This window comes from Sander vitreus, chromosome 3 (genome assembly GCF_031162955.1).
Source record: "Sander vitreus isolate 19-12246 chromosome 3, sanVit1, whole genome shotgun sequence".
NCBI classification, from domain to species: domain Eukaryota; kingdom Metazoa; phylum Chordata; class Actinopteri; order Perciformes; family Percidae; genus Sander; species Sander vitreus.
In genome coordinates this window covers 33,183,828-33,191,248 of record NC_135857.1, presented here as the reverse complement: position 1 = coordinate 33,191,248, position 7,421 = coordinate 33,183,828, and positions in this window count along the sequence as shown.

The window sequence follows — 7,421 nt, the reverse complement described above, 5'->3', positions numbered from 1 at the left end:
TATTCAATACTCCAGGTTATGATCGTAATCATGATTGTTTTATAGTGTTTTGTAGAAATGTTTTTTGCATGTGACACAAAACGTGACGTAGCTCCATTTGTTCCATTAAAGAAACTTTAAAATGCAACCTGGTCTCTCAGAATTCCGTGAAATGAACGCGGCCCCTTAACTCAAAATCTGTGGCAGTTTCACGGAGTCGCCGGAAATTGCGTGACGGTCCCACGGATGCGATGCCTATGTAAGTCAATGACAGGCATCGTCCGTGGTCTACGCACGGATTCCCTGATCACAGCACGTTGCTTTCTGCCAGTTGGGCTGCGGCAGAGAAGCTGTATATCTTTGCTATTATTGGTATTTTTAGCCCAATAACTGCTGTTTTAATCAACATTTATTCACCAGATCTTATCATGGTTTATTTGTATTTCTTTTAATGTTATTATTTCGGTCTATTTCGGCCAGGGAAGCTGGATTGCTTTGTTGTTTATTGATATTTTAAAAACTATAACGTTACATCTATCAACATTTATTTAGATGTTATCATAGTATACATTTCTTTATTTTAATAATATTATTTTGGTCTTATTACCGGTGGAATATTACAGTATGCTGTAAAACAGAACACGATATGAGCCGAGCTGGGCGCATGCAAAGTGGATTTCCCACAATGCAATGCGGGCATTTATTTCAGAGAATCTTACAGCGATCAGAGGTGCCGCCAGTATCACTTCAATGTACGTATATATATATATATATATATATATATATATATATATATATATATATATATATATATAATCAGTGGTTTAGTCACCAGCAGCAACACGTTGCTCAGCTTTGTTCCAGTAAGTTATGCACCGTAATAACGTTTTAAAAAATCCGCGGAATAAGAAGATAAAAAATACATAATAGTCGTAATATTGATGTTTTTGTCTAACGTTGTATAAAATACAGTTTCATGTATTGTGACAACAAATGAAATCAGCTGAAGACTCCGGAAGTGACGTAGTAATCACCGCACGGCGTCTGTGAAAGCTTGCTGCACGTTGTAGCCTACGTGAGAATTTGTACAATAAATATACCAATAATGAAAAAATAGTGTTTTATGCTTATGTTTGACTTATTTGCATTAACTTTGACTTGTTCTGTTGTTAAAAACAAAAAATAAATGTAATAATGTTGTGGTTGATGAATGTTAATAGCAAAGACTAAAGGGGAAAAAACATGAGCATATGTACGTGTGGGACTTACTTTGATTTAACATCACACTGCATTATTAGTTGTTTTAAATAAATGACTTTTCTTTTGTTTAATTTTTTATTAGCCATTTATCATTCAGACATACAGAACAGATTCCACAATATGAACCTGGTCATATTGGATGGTGCACAGAACAGAGAAACAAAATGAGCAAATAACTGACTTTTTTGAAATATCAATTTATGGTAGGCCTAACATATTAATTATTATATTCAGAAGATGATCCTCGTATCAATCACCGTGGTTACAGCTTGTAGCCATATAGCCTTCAAAATTAAGAAGGGACTAGTTCACAGAGATGTAGCTTTGTTTGGGTATGTGTACATATACAACATATGTTTTGGCGTTTTTTTCACAAACTGAGCAGTTGGCTGTGACGTTGTGACATGGGTCAGAGGGTATCAGAGGTCATAAATGATGAACCAATCAATGGGCTCTGCTCCTACAGACACCTTGGTGTTTATATGGACAACACCTGGCTGGAAGGCCCGTGTTCAAAGTGTGTGTTATCATTTAGAGCACACACGGTGAATCAGAGGGTTTATGTTATACAAGGCTGCATTACAGAGCATATTCATATGTCAGAAAGCATGACAATATCTAAAAACATCTCATTTCAAGTTTGGTTGTCAGGTGACTGTCATGAATGTTGTTTAGAGGAATAGAAACCAGTCTCTCCAGGCAAGCACAGAGAATACGGTCTGATCTTTATTCTCCATGCCAAGTAGCTCTTATCCTCTGCTGGCACCTCAGTGTAAACTAAATATTTCTAAACTATAGGCCTAATTTGGATCTAGTAGAATTAAAACTTTAAATAATGTTGCTTAAGGCTGGTTGTGGAATAGCTTCATGATATAATGCATATAGGGTTGTGTGTAGGTCTTGTCACTGTTTGTGAAAGATGAGCTAATAGATTGTGGCTGATAATGTGCTTCAGTCTGGCTGCATATCACTTTGTTTATGTTTTTTTTATTGTAAGTATATGTCAGCTGTATGATAAAACAATATGTCAAGTGTTATGTGTGAAGCATTTGAACTCAAGGCAGATATCCCTCTGGGGACAATAAAGGAGGCTATCGCCTGCAAAGTGGTCTCCATGATATAGTAAAAATGAAAACGTTGTCGTAGGACTATAGCAAAGACATCGTTGGAAAGGTCTCAACCTGGACAGTGACATATGTCAGTCTGAGGAGGATACATTACTCCTGCTTTGAAATATTGACCGAAATAATAACATTAAAAGAAATACAAATAAACCATGATAAGATCTGGTGAATAAATGTTGATTAAAACAGCAGTTATTGTGGAAGACAATGCAGCATTGACAAAAAGAAGTACACCAGAATGTTTTTGCTTTCTCTCAACAAGCTCGACAAGTTTGTTTGATGACACTGCCCATTAGGAGCATAGAGCACAGTCTTGCACAACTGTCAACAAGGCGAAGCCAAAGAGGAAATATGTTTTTCACGTGGAACAATAAAGTCCTTGGCACACACCTTCCTGACCACCTCTGGAGTAAATGCTACAGTACATACCTGACGCACACAAAGCAATTATATGCTTCCATCGGATGCTTGTAAAACAACTTCCTTGACTCAGAATAAAGTCTTCCTGCTTCAAGACAAAAGTCAAAACCACAGGGGAGCTGTTGCCTTTCACTGCTGATTGAGAAAGATTATTTATTATATATTATATTTGTTAAATGTGTTAAATATGTAGAAATATGTTTGGTTTTAGGCGATGGGTGGTGCCTGGCTAGAGCTTCCAGGAGGCAGGACATGCACGGATTACATCGCAGTTATGTAGCCAGTTCGTAATTTGGTCACAAACAACCAAGTCGTTCATTGAATTTGTCAGTTTTCGGCGTCAGCCATTACAGTACTGTAGCTAACGGTAGGCTAACGTTACCTGCCGTGTAACGTGTTATTAGTGTTTACCAGCGTGACATTCAACACTGAATCGTGGAACACTAAACACTGAAATAAATGAACACATTTGTTGATGATTGCAATGCTCCAATTAGAATAGCAAGGTTAGCTAGCTCACAGTTGTTTTGTAATCAGCTTCAGTGTTTGTTATTAGTACAGCAGTGTTGAAGAAAGAAACAAAAGTCCAAAGAAATAGCATCATCTGACATGATGGAAACCAAGCCACGGCTATAATCAAAAAGCTGTTTTTGTGGACAGAGAGAACAGTGCAGGAAGAGAGAAGGTGGTACTATTAAAAGTGTCTTCTCCACTGCCAATAGATCAATACTTACCACCATAGACAGTTAAAGAAGTGGACAAAGATAGATGGATGACGTAGATGTGACGTGAGCAACCTGTCTGAAAGTTGGAAGTCTTCTGGTAGCTGTGCCAAGAGAAATCTCAATCATTCCCAATCTAGCAGAGACGGAGAGCGTAGGTATATGTAAGGAGATAACATAGACACAGGCTAATTATTGATCACTAAAATGATAGTTAACATTAGTAATTAAACTTAAACAGCTGATGGAAGTCCAAACTGCCTGAGAGCTTCTCCTGTACTATACGGTAATTCCTCTACTATGAGTCAGGAAGTCTCGTGGTTAGGACACAATCGTTAGCCTATTGTTATAAAAACGTCTGCTACGGAGCCATAACGTGAGGTACAAGGTAATGGAGCCTTTTATACATTGTCGTGTTTCTTTAGAAATAAACAACGGACAAATAGAGTCTTTAACAGTCTTTAAACGCTTCAGATGTAAAGTTATTCGCTGTCAAAGTGGCGCCAAAAATGAATGGGAGTCAATGGGATGCTAACGGGAGGTGATGGCTTGTTAGCAACAAAATGGCTCCCATAGGAGCTACGCTTTGTGGACGCTCGCATACCCCCTTGCTTACACCCTAAGGCAATGGGAAGGCCCATCTCCCAGTCTCATCACTGCACCTGCACCACAAAAAAATCTGTTTTAGAAGTTATTATCAAATGACGAAACTTAACAGATTTATTAGAAGAGAAATAATAAATCTGCAATATTATAACGATTAGAGGTACATATATAAAAATTGCTGAACTGCAAAGTCGGAGCCGGTTAATGTGGCTCGGGGAAAGGGAAGTTTGGGGTCCCCTGCTGGAGCTGCTACCCCCGCGACCCGACCCCGGATAAGCGGACGAAGATGGGTGGATGGATGGATGTTGTGGGAAACAAGAAAAGGTCTCTTCAATCAAAAAGTATTTCTTTTCAATAGTGTTTTCCATGTGGTAGCGTGGCTTCCCGGCGTCATCCTGCCGTGTGTTCGCTTCCGTCTTCCTCCTTCGGGAATCAATTTCAATCTTTGGGGGATTTTTTATTTTTTTTTAAATGATTAAATCATCGGCTAAACGCTAGCTTGAAAGCAAACACTAATTTAACCTACTTTAGACTTGGTTTCGAATCAATTGTGCATTTTATTGAGATTAAATGTGGAAAACTGGGGCAGATCATGAGCATTTTGTATAACTTGACTTGTGACTTGTATAGTAGGTACAAGGGAACCACTGTGAGTATTTTGAGTACTTGATTCATTCTAATATGCTCCTTGAGAGCCAAAGACAGGTCATAAACAAGTGTCCACTATCAACATTTGCGGCGGGGAGGGGGGGGTATACTCTGGAATAAAGGATTTTTTTAAATACACTTTTTGCCAGAGGCACTCTGAAGCGCCTCACAGACTTCAGGAGCTCAAACTGGCTGGAAAGAGGGTGTGTACTATCTGCAGTAGCTTAATTATCTACAGTAATTTTCCTAGCTCTTTTCCTCATTCTGTCAGTGTATATTTGGTTATGTGGTTGTTGGGGTTTTCCCACTATTTTGCTAGCCATTGACACTTGCGATGGCAAATTTACATTTAAGCATGATTCTCCATATTATTTGTATAATTTATTTTACTGTTTCTCTCACAATACTGGAAGGGAGTTTTTCTTATTCTCACATGTTGAAAGTAAGAGCCACAAAGTCTGGGAACGTAATGTGTACGCTGAACAGATCGGGGCTACAAGGTCACCCTAAATATCTGTTATTTCTCCCTGGATAGTTGAGACTTCTCACATAGTTGAGATAAACGGGATGTCTAAACCTCGGAGTAGAAAGTGCTACAGAAGGGAAGAAGTGAAGTGGCTCCTGAATGTCTGACTATGTTTGATTGTAAGAAATGTTGAGTCATGTTTAGAAAGGGGGGGGCATGTCTTTCTATCTCACTGGAGATGCATATATACTGTGTGCTTTTTCTTATTCGTTGAACAGACCTTTCACTTAAGCGCTGCGTGCCTTTTGTGAACTGTGTGCTTCCTTGTAAACTTGCAAGTTTATAATAAAATACAAAAACCTAACTTGGTTTAGTCTTCAACTGTCATTTTTTTTCACCGTGCGCGGGTGTGTAACTATATATATATATATATATATATATATATAACTATTATCAGACCGGTCCACCGGGCAAAGTCCAAACTCTCCCGTGTGTGTGTGTGTGTGTGTGTGCGCGCTCAAATGCGTTACACTAGGCTGCAGGTAAGAAACTTTGTTTGAAATATGTTTTTGTTTAAAGTATCTGTGCATCTTTGCCTAATACCAGTTTTTCCTGTTCTCTGAATCTTGGGTGGCATTTAAGAACCAAGGACTTAAACTCAGTGTAGTGCCTTTTAGAATGGTTTGCACTGAAGAGAAGACACCCAATACTTTAAGCTTTTTCTTTGTCAAAGTTTCTGCAACTAGTGTACTTGAATTTTATTTATCTGCAACATTATGTTTTGAACACAGTTTTGAACAATAAATGTTCTCAAAACTACATACTACATTTCTTTCTCTTTAAAAAAAAAATACATTTAGCAGTTTGGTTTTCCTTAGGGTCTATGTAACCTGGTCTGAAATGGTTCTATTATAATTTATATATTGCGATATATATCGTTATCACAAGAGGCTGCAATGTATATCGCAATATGGATTTTAGGCCATATCACAAATCCGGACCTGGTGGGTATTGACGGATGGCGGAGCACGCAGCCGACACACAGCAGAGCCGGTCCACAAACGTTCTGCATTCAGTGGAAATCCGGAGTAAGGCTGCGTCTCATTTCTCTATCTTACCCCTACCCCTTAGCCCTTGGCCCTTGAAAAATGAGGGGTAAGGGGTAGGGGTGAAAACATACCCCTATGAGATGGGACGCCACTTGGTTACGGTTACGTCATCAAGCATTGTCGCTAGCTGGCTGCTACGTCACCAGAGAACAGACAGAAGCCAACCACTTAGCTACAGCAATCCCCCCATCCAGTACTTAACTCCAGTGCCTGGTGCTTACAACGCTAATGGCAATCCCCACCCACACATGTCTCTCAGCCTCGTTGAGTAGCACAACAAACCCCGTCCGCCCCGCTGTTGAAACCATCCAAAAGGTGACATAGATATGTGAAATATTTTGTGTTTTAGCTGCTGGCTAATGTTAGCTTGCTGGCTCACTAGCTAACTGGTCAGCTAACAATAAAAATTGAATTATGTTGGGGAAACTGCAGCTATTTTATTAGAATAACATGAATAAACGTTACTAAACGTAACGTGAATAAACTTGAATGGGTAAACTCGTCCGTGAATAGATGCATTCTAACCAGTGAAGGTGTTTAACACAAAAAACTATAACTCCCATAATTCCACACAACTTCCCAACGTCATCAAAAGTCAGTGTTTACCATCCATTGTTTTGGTTGAGAAACCCCTAGCGGCAGAAAGTTACATATTGTACGTTTAAGTTAATGTGTAATATTAAGAAGTTACGTAAAATGATATTCAAGAACTTCATACCCAATAGGTAAATGTAAGGACATAACATGGGCAGAGGCTAATTATTGCTAACGAAAATGCTAGTTAACATTAGTAATTAAACTTAAACAGCTAATGTAAGTTAGATTGCCTGCGAGTTTCTCCTTACTATATGGTAATTTGGAAAGTCGGTAAATTGTTAGCCTCAGAATCTCTCCATAGGAGGTACGCTTTCCAGATGCTCGCTTACCCCCTTGTTCTGACATGGCAGAGTACGGAGCCCCGGAAGGGTCACGGCGAGATTTTTTCAGGTGACTACCTTTTGCGTTACCTCGCCATATGTTCTGCGTTTTCTCGCAATATGTTTTCCATTCCCACACAATAAGTTTTGCGTTCCCTCACAAAACTTTT